At 41.6% G+C, this 19278-nt stretch overlaps 1 protein-coding gene across 7 annotated transcripts in view; it reads left to right on the top strand.

The window, feature by feature from the left end:
- The window catches only part of KIAA1217 (KIAA1217 ortholog), a 2251763-nt gene that overhangs the window by 1034098 nt on the left and 1198387 nt on the right, over positions 1 to 19278 (top strand). The gene's annotated exons all lie outside the window — the stretch shown is intronic.

Here is a 19278-nt window from a genome sequence, read left to right as displayed (position 1 = left end):
TTTACTGCTGGCTTTCTTTTGTTTGGATGTGTCATTTCATGAGCTTGCAGCAGCCGTACGTGCATCACGCAAAGACTTGGTTCTTCCGATATCCTAGTACCAACCTATGAACCTATGAGTGGTGCACAGCCAGAAACCAGCAACTCCTCCTATCCTTCTGATTGGTCTGTGCCAGTAAAGATGTTAAAGCATGAGTGGTGCACAGTCAGAACCCTGCAGCTCCTCCTACCCTTCTGATTTGCCTGTGCTGAATATTCAGTAGTCTAATGAGTTTTCAGTGTATTAGGTCATGCCATTCCCACACCATGGCCTCCACCAGAACTGAGGGGTGGTCATGAACCCTTGAGTCCATCAAATAATAGAACCATCTTGTTATGGCATTCAGGTTGAAACCCTGGAACCATGCAGGACTGTAGCATGCCGAACAAAAACTAAGTTAGTGGATGTGCAAAACAGTATAATTTGAACAAAAGTGACAAACCAGTTTCCATCAGAAAAGCTGGTTTGACAAGTAAGAATGCGCTGTGGAAATTCAGACTGTGCATCTCATGGCAGAAATATATCAAGTTCTTGATATATAGCATGGCTTAAGGCAAGGTATGCAGAATGCAGCAAAAGCTTGTGTATCAGGTATAATTTGTGAATTTGACTGTTACCGTACTGTGTATCATATTACCTGGTTTTGTTAGTACACCTGGCAGCTTAGTGCCTATTTATAGGTCTGCACTGGAGAACATAAAAAAGGGATGCAGTGTAGATTCTTGAGTCAAGCAAATAATTACTGGGCTGTTGCTGGTAAATTGCATAATACATGTATAGACTGTACAGAGATATAGATATGGTAATACATTGTATACAGTGAAAGCAGAACTAGCAAATGTAGTTATCGATTATTTATTTTTATTTGTTTAATAAGTTAGAGTAGTGATCCACATGGACTGTTTCAGGTTTGAGTAACGATACATGTTATAGTACATACAGAGTTATAATCAGGTCTGAGTAGGAGTAAATAGTTATATGACTTATGCTAACATAAAATATGATATCTACATATGTAAAGCTCTGTAATCAGTAGTTATTACAAGTAAGAATTCTACATATATAAAGCTCTGTAATCAAACGTTATTACAAATATATCTACATATGTGAAGCTCTGTAATCAGTAGTTATTGCAAATATATCTACATATGTGAAACTCTGTAATCAATAGTTATTACAAATATATCTACATATGTAAAGCTCTGTAATCAATAGATGTTCTTTATGTTTCACTGTTGCAGTCATCACACTTGGGTTATCTGCCTGCAGGTAGACCTCAGTCAGCCCGAATATCAGAGTCTTGGGATTTCTGCATCGGATGCTGTTGCCTCTTCCATGATGTCAACACGTCAGGGATATAAAACATGCAGCCGATGCCATTACATCAGCTTTTCTTGCCATGCAGGAGCCCGAAGCAGAAGCAGTTTGCAAGTGCCGGTCAGCCGCAACCTGAAATTTTCGTTTTTCGAGTTTCAAGCCTGAAGTCTTCTAAAGTACCACGTTGGGAATCCTTTTTTCTTGCTCTAACCGATGTCAGAGAAAAACTTAACAATTGTCTTGCCTGTGGAAAGCAAATATCTCACAGAGATTTGCATTCTCACTGCGTCACCTGTTTAGGGCCAGACCACGATGTTCCTAGCTGTCAGTTTTGTGCCTTGTTTAACGCCCGAACTATTCGTCGTTGGGCTATCTTTGTCACTAAATTCTTTTGCTATCATTCTCCATATTCTGAAATGGCTTTGATAAGCCACCCGACTACTGATCTTCCAAAATAATGTAAGGATAAGGACAGGGACAGACCGCATAGGCCGGTACTCAGTGAGGCACCTTTGCAGCCTCTGATACCAGGTTCTACAGATTTGCAGGCCTCTACTGAGACCCATTCGTAGTCTGGAATGCCGCAAGTTGCTTCTTCGATTATGCAACCTGTGGATGTCTCTACCTTGGATGGGTACGGAGCTGCTGTGCAGGCACCGGCTTCTGAGGGTGTATTCCAACCTTCCTATGTTCGTATTAAACTGACTTCTTCATTTTTGACTAAAACTACTGAGTTTCTCAGGCCCAGAGTTCACACTATGCCTAGAAAACAGACGACCAAAGCACATGCTCAAGCTCCCATGCCACGGAAACAAATGCTTAGAATGGCTGAAGACCTTATAACTTTAATTAGGGGAAGCCAGCCTTCCCCCTCTATAAGACAAAGGATTGATTTTCCTTCTGATTCTACAGACCGTGAGAATGATTACTCTGATCCCTCTGATTACCAGGACTTTCCCTTATCTACCTATGAGGATTCAGATGCAGAGGATTCCATTCCCTCTGCCTCCCCCTTCAAAAGACCTTTCTTTTGGTGAAACCTTGCATGCCTTAAGAGAGCATTTCCGCTGGAAATGCCAGGGCTACCCACAGTCCAAAAAGGCACTCAGAGAATTTTTCGACTTGCCACAGCACAGGCCTTTAGCAATAGCCCCTGTCCTGGATATTGTAGATGATGTCTTCATGGCATCCAGTCTTACTCCTGATTCTTTACCACCACCTCCTAGAAAGCCTGACAGGTACTACAGAGCACCTGATGCACACAAACTTTTCTTTAGGAATCCCACTGTGGATCCAGAGACCATTTCCCAGGGACCTAAAGGTATTAAGGCCACTACAGCCAAAAACCCTACCCCTTTGGACAGGGATTCTAGAGTTTTAGACAGATGGGGTAAGAAGGTGTATACCTCTGGAACTATTGCCATAAGGGCTTTACATTGCCAGTTTCACATGTTGAAGTATCAGCAGCATATCATGGAACTAATTAAACAGAAAATGTTGTTGCTTCCAGATTGTGCAGAAGATAAAGATTTACAAGAGTTAATGCATTCTGCAAGCCAAGTTAGTAAACATACTTTGCAGGGTGGATTTGATGCCTTAAAGCATCTTGCAGGGCTGCTGTCACTGGGTCTGTACTGAGAAGGCATGCTTGGCTGAAGGAGCAAATCTTGCTAGACCATGTCAAAGAAAAATTGCTAGATGCTACATTACACCAGGAACGCTTGTTTGATACAAAAGCAGAAGAAGTTCTTAAAAAGATGGAGGAAAATGCTAAATCTATGCAAACTGTTAAAGATTTCTTACAGGTACAGCCACCTAGATGCAGTAGGTATTGGCCTTCTAAAAACTGGTCCTTTCCAGTCCCTCCCAGGCCTTCTTAGTCCAAACTCAGGGGCAACAGACCACTGAGACTACAGTCTCAGGGTATGCAGAGATCTAAGCAATGGAGTGCTCCCACCTCTAAAACCGGGAGTGGTAAGCCACTTCCTTATGGAAAAAATTCACAGTGACTTGTCTATCATTCTTCCAGCCTTGCCCAAGTACTTGCACCCCTAGGAGAAAAACTCGTACCTGCATGCTAAAAACATGGGATGTCCATTACCCAGGACCAGTGGGTCCTAAGCATTGTATCCCAGGGATACAGATTCTACTTCCACTCACTGCCAACCCCAAGCGGGTTGCCAGACCTTCCTCCAAGCCAGTGGCCGGAGGCTCAAAAGCAGGTCCTTTCTCTTCTCAGTATCAGGGTTATTCAATCTGTTCCACTAGAGCAAAGGGGACAGGGTTTCTATTTCAGACTGTTCCTGGTGCCCAGAAAAGAGAGCTCATGATACCCTCTCTGGGATCTGTCCATTCTCAACACCTCCCTGATGGTCCCAAAATTCAAAAGTCTTACACTAGAACAGCTGCTTCCTATGCTAGCCAAGGACTCCTGGCTAGTCACCCTAGACTTAAAAGAACCTTATCTGCACATCCCCATAAGGAAATCTTGCAGGAAATATCCACGTTTCAGGGCAGGCTCTATGCACTATCAGTCCTTTACACTGCCCTTTGGCTTATCTACTGTGCCCAGGGTATTCACAAAGTGCCTGGCTCCTGCCATTGCATACTGCAGGCAGAGAAATATTCAAATTTAGCAAAGTAAATTAAGGTACCAAAGTTACACACTGGAAATCAATCACTGTACTTTATTGCACCATACCTGGACGATTGCCTGATTCAGGTGAATAGTCAGGAATTGTTACTTCAGCACCTGGCATTTGTAAAGAGACTTCTAACGTCTCTGGGTACACCATCAATGAAAAGAAATTACATCTGATGCCCGACCAAAACATTGTATTCCTGGGACCAAGCTTGAACACAACTTCCCAGATGGCATTCCTCACTCCAGAAAAGCAGGCTCATTTGACAAACTACTTCAAACTAATGGCCACCAAGACTCAGCTATCTGCAAGAAAAATACTGCAAGCCCTAGGGTTCATGGCCCCCTGCATTCTACTAATTCCATATGCAAGACTGCATATGAGGAAACTTCAATGGTACTTAAAAAGTCTCTGGTGTCAACAATCTCAGGACTTGGAAACACTGATTCCTATCATTCCTTGTCTAAGGGCAGAGTTCCTTTGGTGGGTAGAGGCTTGCAACCACAACAAGGGACTTCCTTTCACTCAACCCCTCGATGCCCAAACCCTGTCAACTGGCACATCAGACTATGCATGAGTGGCTCACATGGCAGGCAAATGCATTCAAGGCAAATGGAGCCCAGGACAAATTCACCTGTGGTGGTACAGCGGTAGCATTGTCGCCTCACAGCAAGAGGTTCTCCTGTTTGATTCTCGACTGGAGTGCCTTCTGTGTGGTGTCTGCATGTCCTCCCCACGGTCACGTGGCCTCCGAAAGACATGCGTAAATGGGCATGCCTTCACTGAAGGTTGGGCGTCGGGCTGGCAACTCAGCATCATAAAATAATCGACCGCCAATCATTAGCAGATCGGAGTTCCGCTGTGGTGACCCCTAACCGGGAAAAGCCACAAAGACAACAACAACATCAATCAAAAAGAAATGTTAGCTGTACAGAATGCTCTGACAGCCTTCAAATACCTTTTCCTTCCAGGACGACTCTTGATAAAGACAGACAACACCACAGTTATGTAGTACATAAACAAGCAGGGGGGAAATCATTCCTACCCACTCTGCAGGTTAGCCATGGCCCTGTGGAACACAATCTTGAGCAACTGAGTGCACCTGCAAGCTCAATTCCTGCCAGGCAAACATAGTACACTGGCAGATGACTTAAGCAGAAAGCTACTGGACCAACACAAGCGGAAACTGGAACCCAACTCATTCAAACTTCTAATAAACAGGTGGGGGACACCAGAGGTGAACCTCTTTGCCTCCCCCCCAAAACCATGAATTGAGCAAACTTTGCACCAGAAATCCCCACAGCCAAGCTTGGCAAGTGGATGCCCTATCCTTACATGGGAAAACCTCTCAATTTATGCCTTTCCCCCTCTGCCCCCTCCTCTCAAAGGTACTACACAAGATCAAGCAGGTCAGACCAAGGACAATCCTTATTGCACCAGACTGGCCACGCCAGCACTGGTACCCACTCCTATACAGTCTGACAGCAATGCCACCCTGGCACCTACATCAGACCCCCTTTCTGCTATCCCAGCAGGAGGGACAGATTTTGCATCCTCATCTGCAAACACTAAACCTTGCAGCCTGGCTTCTTTCCTGAACAGAACCCCAGCAATCCTCAGCAAACAGGTGCTGGACATCATCCTTGAGGCCAGAAGGCCTAGTATTAGGAAATCCTATTCAGAAAAGTGGAAAAGATATGTTCTTGGAGCCATTCTCTAGGAAAGGACACAGCCATGCCCTCCTTACCTCATATTCTAGATTACCTAGCAGAGCTGCTCCACAAAGGCCTTTCGTTCTCATCAATTTAGATTCATGCCTCGGCCATCTCAGCTCATTACAATACAGAGTCACCTCTCTTTTCTCACCCTCTGATCTAACAGTTCCTGAGAAGAGCTAACAATTTAAGACCCCAAGTAAAGCTTCCACCCCTGCGTGGGACCTTTTCTTTGTACTACAGAGCTTCCCCCTTTTGAATCTACTGCTACAGCAGAGTTAAAATTCCTCTCTTGGAAAACAGCCTTACTTCTAGCCATCACCTCAGCAAGAAGAGTGTCTGAGCTACAGGCACTAATGACTGTGGAGCCCTTCATTATTTTCCAGGCTGACAGGGTCTCTATCAGGACTAACCCATCATTTATGCCCAAGGTGGTATCCAGTGTGGCTTTAAACCTATCCATCCATTTATCCACTTTTTTCCCTAATTCTCAGAGTAAATGGGGGAGGATTCTGCACTTTTTGGCGTGCACAGACAGCTCAGGTTTTACCTTGACAGGAATAAGCCTTTCAGAAAATCTGACCAGCTACTAGTCAGCTTTGCTACAGGGGCAAAGGGCAAGGCCATTTCAAAGCAAACCATTTCTAAATGGATAGTACACCGCATCCATTTCTGCTACAAACACCATGGAAGACCTACCCCACAGGGGACCAGAACTCATTCCACTAGGGCTACCTCAACTTTTACAGCATTCCTCAGGGGAGTCCCTACCAGCTCTGTGCACACCTTCACCAAGCATTACCACTTACCTGTCCTTTCTAAATCCAGAGCTGGATTTGCTCCAGCAGTCTGACAAGGCCTGCTAGTCAGCCCTAATACTTCTTGACTGCCTTCACCCTTACTCAGCTTTGGGTATCAACCCAAGTGTGATGACTGCAACCGTGAAACACAAAGACCATAGTACAGTTGTGTACACTTACCATAAATGTAGATGTTTGAGTGTATTCACTGTTGCAGTCCTGGTTACCCTCCCTCCAGCCCCCTGACTTTTCTAGACTTTCTACCTATCCTCTTTTTGGCCATATCTTATGGCTATGGTATTTACTTTTTACTGGTGGTGTTCCACACCATGTAATTGCTTCCTTTTTTGTGGGTTCCTGACATCTGGAGAAAGAAAAACTGATGTAATGGCGTTGGCTGCATGTTTTATACCCCTGATGTCCTGACGTCAGGGAAGAGGCGACAGCATCCGATGCAGAAATTCCAGGACTCTGGTATTCGGGCCAACTGAGGGCTACCTGCAGGCAGATAACCCAACTGTGATGACTGCAACGGTGAATACACTCGAACATCTACATTTATGGTAAGTGTACACGACTGTACTTTATTACAAATATGACATCTACATATGCAAAGCTCTGTAATCATTAGCTATGCACTTGTGAGGAAAGAAAGGAAGATGGAAAAGTCGAGGAAAGTGAAAATTAAATTGCCAAAAAGTAATATTTTAAGGAGTTATACAAAGTAGAATATGTTGCTGTCAGTAGTCTTGTCAAAAAATTAGGAATTAAAACCATAGCAAATGCAGCAACATAGAGTTTGATATCATTTTTAATGTTTGTAAAATCGATAGCATTGGGCAGAGTAGCAGTGTAACCAAACACACTTTTGGGGTAGGAAATTTAGCAAGTAATGATTTCGTGCAAGTGAGTACAAAGCAAAACAGTATGTGAGGGGGAAACTAATTTTTAGGGGTATTACAGACAGGATAGTAGTTAGGAAAAAAACAAGTAATCTCCGTGGTATCCCTGAAGTCTCAAAAAACCCACTAAACAAGTATAGTGCAGCAAAAACAATGGCAGACAAACCATCTAGGCTGATGGTACAAACAGAATGTTTGTAGAAATGAAACCTGAAGCTGGGTAATGCTATCCACAAAAAATAGATCGAAGTTCCGTTTAAAAGTAGGTTTTAATGTCTTCAAGGTTAAAAATAACAGTAAAAGTCCCTTTTCTTTCACAAACGATAAGCACTTTCAAAAAAATCTTCATCAGATTGTTAAGAGACATAGGACACCAGTTCTACTTAAGTAAAAAATTATTCGATTAACTAACCAATAGGAGTCCAAGCATCCAAGTTACATCCAATCAGTTATCACATTTAGTCACGCTGTTTTAAAATTATCAAGGCCAATGAGAGTACTGTATTGCTGACACACCTCCATATCTTTTAGGGGTGGATTCATCTCCTTCATTAATGTCTTCATATATTAAAATTAGCTGGAGACTTTACAAATAGAAAGCCTATTCTCATGTGTTCTTAGTTCGAATATCCAATCATCCTCAAGGGCTACTATAGCCTATGTTAAGGTCTTAAAACTGAAATATTTATGCTTCAGCCAATGCTGAGCTGTTCGTTATTGTATACGCAGCTTCAAGGAAGTAACAGTATCCAAGCTCGGTTGCCTTTCAGCTCGCACCTTCACAGTAGTTTTAAATCATAATATTAACACCATTTGTGTCCATCCACATATTCTCCATGGATAATCTTATTACATCTAAGATTTTACGTTCTCATTGTGTAAATTCTGAGGTTTGACATATTCCAGACAAGTGTCCTAGAACCAATGAACCATCATATTAAATACTAATCGATCTCCCGTTTCTCTGTCTAGAAGTCAGACAATGAGCATCCCCCTGCTCAATAAAGTAGCCCTTTTACTGAAATGTCTTAATATATTAAGTTGCAAAAGGTCATGTAGCAATATAAAAGATTATAGTGAGGTTAGGGATGATATCAGCTCAAAGTCTATTCTATTTTATATAACACCCAATCATTTCTTTTGCTCAGTTCTCTATAGAAAATGAAAGTGCTATATATCAACCACACCTTCGTATCAACTTATAGCACGTTTCCTTGCATATACAGCTAGAGATGACATCAGATTGAGTACTATTCCATCTCGTATTTCATCCAATCATTCCTTTTGCTTGGTTCTTTGTAGCAAATGGGAGTGCTGCATACCCAACACATCTTTCGTATCAGCATATAGCAAGTTTTCTTGTATACGAAGGTAAAATGGTATGAAACAAATACAGATGTCATTCTGTCAGGAAGATTGAAACTCTTGTTATATTTTTCATTTTCTCAAGTTGTTTTCACTGTCATTTCCTTGCATCTTTGTGTATAATACTGGGAATTGATTCAATCATATTCGCTATCAAGTTCCAAAAATGTGATCAATAATACTACAGCAAACTAAGGTACTATGTGCCCAATACACATACATGTTAATCATGAGCAAATCTCCTTAAAGGCAGCATCGAAGAACTGTTTTTTCTTACAGTTCTCCTTTGCTCTTATAAAGTAGCCAACATCAAGAAAACTTGTGTATCCTCACTAGATGAGTTAAGAAAGCACATTGTCCGATTTGTAAAGTCAATAAATAACACAAGGATCCTACGAGGATGCTAAGGATGAAAATTCTCAGAAAGGAAACCTTTTATAGGCTGACCTTACTATACATCAGTCGTAAGATCCTTGTGTTATTTATTCACTTTACAAATCAGACAATGTGCTTTTTTAACTCATCTAGGATACCCAGACCTCCATACTGGTAGCCCAACATATAATGCATCAGAGATACTTCAGGTGCAGCTAACATGGGGTAAGATAGTGATTCATGTCGTAGCCTGCTATACGTCCCCAACCATGTCCGAAGACTCACACTCCATGTTCCTAAGCACCCTGGATAATATTAGGGTCCAAACTAACACTCTCATACTGGCCAACTTCAACTACCCCCTCCATTAACTGGGAAAACTATTCATGTACCAATACACTTGCCCAACGTTTCCTAGAATTCCTTAATTCCAATGACCTGTAACAGCTCATTCTTACCCCCACTACAGGTAGCAACATCCTTGACCTGGTCATTACTAACATGGGCAACCATTACTGAACACCAATAGTCAACTCCTCCCTGGTTAGATCCAACCACAAACTAATCACTTTAGAAATCCACATCCCTCGCACCCCCCGCCCCCCCGCAAAGGTAACCACCATGAAAAACTTCTCCAAAGCTAACTTTGGGCTCCTAAAAACAGAGGTGGCTAATTTCACGGCACCCATGCAAATGGAGAATAGTTGCATGACTGCCAAATCATACACCAATGCACTGTACAAACACATACACAAATGCATGGATCTCACCATACCCAATAAAACCAAGACACTCTCCTCCAAAAAAAAGGAAGTGCCATAAACAAACACTACAACAGAAGGAGGAAACTGATGCGGAATAAGGTGAAGTCCCAAGACTGGAAAAGTTCCCTTATCAGCCTCAACAAAAAGTTGAGATCCCTCATCAAATCTTGTAAAGCTAGCTATGAAAACAGAATTGCAGCAGATAGTAAAGTCAACCACAAGACCTTCTATAGTTATGTAAAGAATCTCCACTGCAATACCCAGATTTGCTCTGAGCTACTGCACAATGGTACCTCCTATACCGAGCCAACAGATTCAGTGCCAACTTTACCCCTCTCCCCCTCCAAAGGGCCAATCACAATACCAGTAGATTGCCAGGCACCCAGTATTACTGCTGCACAGGTTAACTCATTCTCTCCAGTAGAGCTCTTTTACGTGTGTACCTTTAACTCCCAGTGGGTGTGGCTTCAGCCTTTAAAAAATGAAGTTATCACCTTACAGTTCTACCAATTACTAATTGACAGAGGTCATATATCAATACAATTGTGTTTACCATTATGTATGCTTCAAGATAAAATATTCTGATACCTTGTATGTAGCTTGGTTTTGAAATTATTAATGCAAATATGAACAGGCAACATTTGACATTTAGAGGCGCAGTAGGAGGTACTGCAGAAAGACCTGAAGATGTCACTCGGTTGTAACACTGTCCAAGGCCAAGAATACAGCTTCTATGGGACCCGACAATATCCCTGGCTGTGTTCTACATGAACTACAGGGTGAACTGGCACCTCACCTGTGTGCCCGTTTCAATCACAGCCTCACCTCAGGCTTTGTCCCTATGAATGGTGCACTGCTGCAGACATCCCTCTCCACAAAGGAAGAGCGACTACAGACCCTGGGAACAATCGCCCCATTAGTCTGACAAGTCTGATATGCAAAGCTATGGAATGCATCATCGTGGACCTAATAAACAAAGATATAGGGAATCACCAAACTCTGGATCCCACACAGTTTGGTTTTGTGAAGGGTAGATTATGCCTGCTCAATCTGGTCAATTTCTTTGAATCACTCACCAGAGCTGTGGATGAAGGCAATGTTGTTTGTACAGCCTAGCTTGATCTGGCCAAGGTCTTTGATACCATTCCCCACTCAGGAATCATAGAAAAACTCACTAAGCTAGGCATCAACCCCTATATCACTAGGTGGGTTGCAAACTGGCTCACAGATAGAACCCACAGTGTGAAAGTAGCCGACTCCAAGTCAGACTGCTGACCAGTCACAAGTGGAGTCCCACAGGGTTTGGTCCTGGGTCCTCTCCTGTTTGGTATCTACTTATCTGAAGTCCAGGCCAACAGGAAGAGACTCTGGCTGACAAAGTACAAAGATGATTGCAAGTTGGAAGCTGTTATTAACTCCCCAAGTGCTGTTGACATCCTACAGAAAGGCCTCACTGAGACCAACGACTGGTGTCAGAACCATGGCCTTAAGCTCAATGCCAAAAAATGTGCTGTCATTCCCTTTGGGATAAACCCGGTCCCCATGAATTACCTCATCGATGGTAGTCCACTGAACACAGAAGGTGTTATAAGAGATCTGGGAACACAGGTTGACAGCAACCTCTCTTTTGATCACCACATTGCCACTGTGGTCAGAAATTCCTTCTATGTGGGACATCCCATCACTAAGGGTTTTGCATCCAGGAAGAAAGAGGTCATTGTCTCCCTCTACTCTTCCCTCATTAGGCCAATCATCGAGTACAATGCCCCATTTGGCACGTACATCACTAGACACCTGCAACAACTGGAGAGGCCGCAAAAGTACCTCACAAAGAGGATCCTAGGCCTTAAACACTTGTCCTATATGGACAGACTCAAAAAACTCTGACTATTCTCTGTCTCATATCGCCTACTTAGAAGCGATCTCTGCTTGATTTGCAAAGCCATGTCTGACCCAGAATTGTTAGAAATGCTATATCTGAAGAAATCCCAATCCCTCCGCACCACATGCTCCAGGGACCTCAACCTCATTACCACAATCAACAGAACATGCTGGAGGGAGAGGTTCATAATCCAGAGACTGCCCATGCTATGGAATAGACTTCCCATACATGTCAAATTGATAACCTCACTGGCCCTCTTCAAGAGAAATCTTGACAAGTGGATGGGAAATAGAAAATTCACCCTGGGGGTCACTCGAGTGACTCTACTTGACAGCTGTACTTGACAGAGGCACTGGTAACTAAGGTTGGGTGGCACGATGCCAGGGTAATCCTATGGGCTAGGCTTGTAAAGGCTCCAGGGCCATTAGCCTAGTACACACCTATGAACCTGTGAACCTCTGCAACATAGAATGATTCCCTTAGTACCACAGAGACATGATGGACAAAGACCTGGTTACTGTCTATATGTGTTCCCAAATGCCTGACCACTGTGTCTACTCTTAGGGGTGATTATCAATGTGGTAGTAGAATATATGTGTGAGATTGCTGGTTTTCATATGATTTCCACCGAATTCTAAGCCTTAGGGATGTAGTGGATTTGCTAAGGTTGTTCTCAACTTGCTGCATTAATATCTTTCCTAGACAGTACTGAGTGACATGTCACCCCTATGTTGTGATTAATAGCTATAATGCTCTTTCTCAAAGTAATGGCGTACAAACAGTGAAACAATCAACTCAATAGTAACTCTTTAAGAGTTGAATAGTACAACAGCCAATCAACCACCCACCTGCACCTTTCAGTACTCTGGTTTTAAAGCTTTTTGTTAATAGTTTACACAGTTCATGGCTGCTGTTGGGCATATTTTGTTTGCATTTTGCAAAATGTAAAGCTTCAGATAAAATATAACCCTCAAATTCTGTACACATGACAGTGTCTGTCTTCATGGTTCTGTATCATTTGGAATGTATTATATTTGAATTTGTCTGCAGCAGTATTAGTTTATGACAGTATGTATCCTTCTCGTGGAAATCAGACAACACAAGCCCCCCTAATATTACTCTTGGTCTACCCCCCCCCCCCAAAAAAAACAAAAAAAACAAATGAAGTTAACATCCTGGTTGTACTTATAAAGAAAAATGCCACCTGCAAATATTCTTACAGGAAGACCAAAGCAGTGCTAGTCTGGAGTCTTATTTCACCCAGAAATGTTTCTCTCCCAGAACTTCTCCATGGAGATATAGGAAAATGCCAAGCAAGTAAATCTGCAGGCCCCTGACAGAAACAAAGAACAGAATCTGAATATTGCTGTTTTGTGGTTGATTACTTACAGCATGCAGGTGTGTTAATTGAAATTGGCAAGTGTATCACTCATGCAGTTTGAAAGTAAATGATGAAGTCAGGAACCCTCACTGCAGAGCAAACAGCCATCTGTTTCAACTTTAACATGTAAACAAATATGATTTCAATTAAGGCTTACAGAATGAATACATGTGCACTTTGAATATGCTGTGTAATCTTATAGAGACCACAAATATGGGTTGCAGATACTTTTAATGATGTACTTAGAACAGGAACAAATCTGAGGGTGTAGATTAGTCATTCTTACAATTAACTCAGATTGTTTATATAGAGAAAATTACATTTCCAGCGAGTTTAACTATGCTGTTCTAATGATATTTATATCCAGCATCAAGTCTGTGTTTTACAGTACAGACAAAGCAAAGTATCTGATTTTGTGTGATGCTAAAGCGTGTAGGGCAGCAAGCTGTCTGCAACAAATATACTTTGATTAATGAATAGCTGCCTTCAACAAACCGTCAGTGAACTGCCATGCCAATTTCTTGTCAGAAGCTCAAAAAGTGTATATAAAGCTAAGGAGTTGCTGTGAATGTTGCACACTATGAGTGACAGCCATCTTGTCTTCTTGGTCAGTGTGCAGTGTACACTAGTGTTGGTCTGGCTGTGCATTCCTCTCAGCCTCTTAGCTCAAGAAATCTGGAGAAAGTCAAAAATAATGGGGGGACTGAAGGCTCAAAAATAGGGACAACATTTAAATATTGCTGTTATAAACTTCGAAAGTTACTAGAATGAAAGGTTTTGTGTTACCATGCATTTTCTGAAAGATATGACTTCTGCATCTCCAGTGTCTGTCATTATTTAATTGATTCAGTCCTCACCAATATGTCAGAAAAGCACAAATTTCACGAGGAACAGACCAAAAATAGGAGGCAAAATCTTGACATTCTGTGAAAATGTGGACACTTAGAGGTATGCAGCTGTGTGTCATGATTATCCTATCTTAAATGAAGGCTGGGCATAGACCATTAGCACCTGGACACTTGAAAGGCATGCATCTGTATGTCATGAGTATACTATCCTACGTGAAGGCTGGGCATAGACCGTCATCACCTGGACTGTTGCGAGGTACATCACTTTGCCCTGATTATCCTGTCCTACATGAAGGCTGGGCACAGACAATCGCCACCTGGACTGTTACGAGGTACGTGACTTTGTCCTGATTATCCTATCCTACAACTGTCATCACCTGGACTGTTGCGAGGTACGTGACTTTGTCCTGATTATGCTATTTTAAATGAAGGCTGGGTACAGACCATCATCACCTGGACTGTTATGAGGTACATGACTTTGTCCTGATTATCTTATCCTACGTGAAGGCTGGGCACAGACAGACCTTCAGCACCATTGCTCAGTGCTGTACCCATGGCAGTGGATACTGTGTTCATATGTCATGATAAGAAAAATAATTAAATCTCTACATCACTGTACTAAAGCCTTTCCTTCAAACATGCTGTACTACCAGTAAAGTGTCTCCGTAACAACATCTCTGTTTATAGCCATAGCTTTAAGGTCTCAGATAGCCCTTGTCTAACTGGTTTTAAGAGCATTCACAAGTCATGAAGCAACACATAGTCTGAGGTACCAGAGCATGTATACATAAACATACACACTAGAATTCACAATATTTTGTTTACCAAAAACAGTTTTAGAATGCAAAATAACTTCAGTAAAACTTATTGATTTCTTCTGTTTTATTATATTTGCACCATTCTCATTTTATTTTACTGAAATCTCCTATGCTTTCATATTACCCCTGTTCACTATGTACTACTATATCCTGGTTTAAAAGTTACTTATCTGGCAGACAACAAGCTGTCCAATGGCAAAACAAACTATCTCCTCCTCTCCCCAACTCTATTGGTGTACTACAAGGCTCTATATTGGGTCCACTGCTTTTCTCTATTTTTACAAACAATCTACATACTTCCTCCAAGCATACCACACTAATTCATTATGCAGATGATTCTACTCTTATTTGCACACCCCCATCTATTATCACCCTAAAAAAACTGACCTAAGAATCAATCTCTGCTGTTGAAAGTTGGATCACTGACATCCAACTCATTCTCAACCCTAACAAAACCAAATTATTCCTGTTCACCCCTAATAAAACAAAATCTACTCCCTCAACTTTCTCCATCACATCCAGAAACAGCACCATCATTTCACCATCAACCCATAGTAAACTCTTAGGGCTGGAAATTGATAATAACCTATCTTTTGATATTCATATAGCACAAACAATCCAGAGAGTTCATATGAAAATGGGGACATTCTACAGACACAAAAACTTTCTGACAGATAAAGCAAGAATCGCCCTAGCTCAGACCTACCTTGTGTCAACACATGTATGCAGCGCTAATCCTAACCCATATTAGAAAAACAGATCTAGACAAGCTAGGATTGTGTTATAATAAAATTGCCAAATTCGCCACCAACTTGCCCTTTAGAACCCCCCAGTGCCAGGCACTAAAAGAAATTCAATGGCTAGAATTTCCTCACTTACTCACCTACCAACTCACCTGTGCCTTTAACATCATAAACTACCCAGAGAAAACTTCAGCACTAAAACAGCTGTTAACACTTTATTCTACCAGTCGCCCTATTCACTCATCTTATAAACCTCTCCTCAGTATTACAACTGCCAACAATACTGCTGGCAAAGTTCTATACTGTCATACCATAGCTAAAAAATGGAATAACCTCCCCACTAAAATAACCTCTACTACAACAAACACACAATTTTAAAAAAACGACTCAAACCACATCTCAGGAAATCCTGGATCTGCCCAGTTATTACATGGCAGTCTCCTCTGACTTTCATCTCCTTTCTCTTTACAACTCAAACTCTAGACTCTCACTTTCTCAAAGAGCTAACCTTCCTCCTTATAATCTGGATGCACAGGTTATATTATTTTATAATCTGGATGCTTAGTTTATATTATTTTATACTCTGGATACTCAGGTTATATTATTTTATAATCTGGTTGCTCAGTTTATATTATTTTATACTCTGGATACTCATGTTATATTATTTTATACTCTGGATACTCGTGTTATATTATTTTATACTCTGGATACTCATGTTATATTATTTTATACTCTGGATACTCATGTTATATTATTTTATACTCTGGATACTCGTGTTATATTATTTTATACTCTGGATACTCAGGTTATGTTATTTTATACTCTGGATACTCAGGTTATATTATTTTATACTCTGGATACTCAGGTTATGTTATTTTATATTCTGGATACTCAGGTTATGTTATTTTATACTCTGGATACTCAGATTATATTATTTTATACTCTAGATACTCATGTTATGTTATTTTATACTCTGGATACTCAGGTTATATTATTTTATACTCTAGATACTTAGGTTATTTTATTTTATACTCTGGATACTCAGGTTATGTTATTTTATACTCTGGATACTCAGGTTATGTTATTTTATACTCTGGATACTCAGGTTATGTTATTTTATACTCTGGATACTCAGGTTATGTTATTTTATACTCTGGATACTCATGTTATATTATTTTATACTCTGGATACTCAGGTTATATTATTTTATACTCTGGATACTCAGGTTATATTATTTTATACTCTGGATACTCAGGTTATATTATTTTCCTTCTCTGTTCCTTAATAGAAGAAAATGTAAAACGCGAATTGTATGTAACTGTTATTTAAAAAATAGCATTTTCTCTGTTAGGTCAGTTGTACTATATATGTAACTCTTAATCAAAGTATCAGTTCTTTACCAATCACAGTTGAACCATTGTGAACAACATTTGTGTGTGTGAACTTACAATTAACCTGTTTTTCATGTCTGTATTACCTGTGTCATAACTATTTTACTATATGTTAATTGTGGAGCTTTTCTCCCCGGGCATCCACTGAAATGGACCTGGTCAGAGGTTCATAGGTTCATAGGTTCATACTAAGCTATCTGCCCTAGGGCATTTATAAGCCTAGCCAGAATGTGTTTGGCTTTTGCCACCCATTTTAAATTTATTTTGCTATGCCCTTTTTCGAGGTTAGTATACTGTGCCTCTGTCTAACAGTGACACAGAAGTGATACCCGGGGTAAACCTACGATCTCCCATCCACTCATCAAGATTCCTCTTGAAGAGAGTCAATGAGGGACTCTGCCTAACCTGGACTGGGATTTTATTCCAGAGTGAAGGGAGCCTCTGGGTTATGAATCTGTCCCTCCAGCATGTCCTATTTATTTCATTGCTGAGGTTCAAGTCTCTCTAGCGCATAGCTCGATGGGATTTGGATTTTCTGAGGTGCAGCATGTCCATTAATTCCAGGTTGGACATGGCTTTATACGTCAGGCACAGATCGACTCTGAACAGGCGGTATGCCACTGAGTAGAGCTGGAGTTTCTTTAACCGGGCAGCATATGGCATCTGTTTGAGCCCTTTGATCCTCTTGGTGAGGATCTTTTGGGGTCTCTCCAGTCACTGCAGGTGTCTGGTAAGGTACATACCAAAAGGGGCATTGTACTCAATTATGGGCCTGATGAGGGATGAGTAAAGAGGCACGATGACTTCCCCTGATCTAGATGTGAATCCCTTCATGATTAGGTGGGCTATATAAAATGTTTTTCTAACCACTTTGGCCACGTGGTTGTCAAATGAGAGATTGCTATCAACTTGGGTCCCCAGGTCCCTAATTACTTCTTCTGTACTTAATGGATTACACCTATGTGGTAATTTGTGGGCACTTTGTTTTTGCCAAAGGGGATGACTATACACTTTTTGGAATTTAGCTTAAGGCCATGGCTCTGGCACCAGTTGTCTGTTTCTATGAGGCCCTTTTGGAGGATGCTTGTGTCGGCTGGAGAGTCGATTATGGCGCCCAGTTTGCAGTCATCTGCGAACTTGGTCAGCCACAGTCCTTCCGTGTTGGCCTGTACCTCCGAGAAATATATACCGAACAAGAGAGGTCCCAGGACTGAGCCTTGTGGGACACCACTTGTAACTGATTTGGAGTCTGACATGGCTCCAGCAATTATAACCATGTGGGTTCTGTCCTTGAGCCAGTTTGCAATCCATCTAGTGACATAGGGGTTTATATTTAAGCTGGTGAGCTTATCTATAATGCCCGAGTGGGGTATTGTATCGAAAGCTTTTGCGAAGTCCAGGTAGGCTGTGTGGACCACCTTCCCCTCGTCAATGGCCTTGGTGACTGTTTCAAAGAAATCAACCAGGTTTAAGAGGCAGGATCTGCCCTTAACAAAGCCAAACTGGTTAGGATCCAGTGTCTGTAGGTCCCCAATATCTTTATTTATGAGGTCCATGATGATCCTTTCCATAGCCTTGCAGACCAAGCTAGTCAGGCTTATGGGATGATAGTTTCTAGGATCCGTTGAGGCACCACCTTTATGGAGAGGGACCACTGTTGCTGTACGCCACTCTTTGGGCACATATCCTGTAGTAAGGCTGAGATTGAACAGTAGTTTTATGTTTGGGTTTAGCTCTTCTTGGAGTTCATGTAGGACACAGCCCGGGACACCGTCTGGTCCCATTGATGCTGTGTTTTTTGCTTTGGAGAGGGCAGCTCTTACCTGAGCATCTGAGATGTCAGGGGCAGCACTCTGCTGGGATAGATATTTGCCCTTTGGTGGGAGAAGTTTGCGCTGAACCTGTCAGCTAGGATGTTGGCAATGTCTGTGGGTTCAGTGTATTTTTTGTCATTTTGGACTAATTCTGAGCATATCTGGGAATTACCACCCAGGTTCCTAACATAATCAAAGAAAGTATTGTGATTATCCTTAGTGTTCTGTGCAATTTTTCTCTCGAAGCTGGCCTTAGACAATTTTATGAGTGCCCGTAGTTTTTTGCTAATACTGATCAGTGATGCCTTCCCTTTTTGGGATTTTGCTCTATCATTTAGTAGCTTCCTCCTTCTATTGTATAGTTTGTTTATGGCTGGGGTCCACCAGACAGGACGTCTGCCTTTGGAGGATTGGGTCTTGGTTTTATTTGGGATCGCATGATCCATGCATTCCTGAAGGTGTTCATAGAATGCGTTTATAAA

This window comes from Protopterus annectens, chromosome 12.part0, assembly GCF_019279795.1.
Source record: "Protopterus annectens isolate FY-2018-M chromosome 12.part0, PAN1.0, whole genome shotgun sequence".
Taxonomy (NCBI): domain Eukaryota; kingdom Metazoa; phylum Chordata; order Ceratodontiformes; family Protopteridae; genus Protopterus; species Protopterus annectens.
The sequence above is the reverse complement of the archived record's forward strand: the minus strand, read 5'-3'. Positions and strand labels throughout refer to the sequence as shown.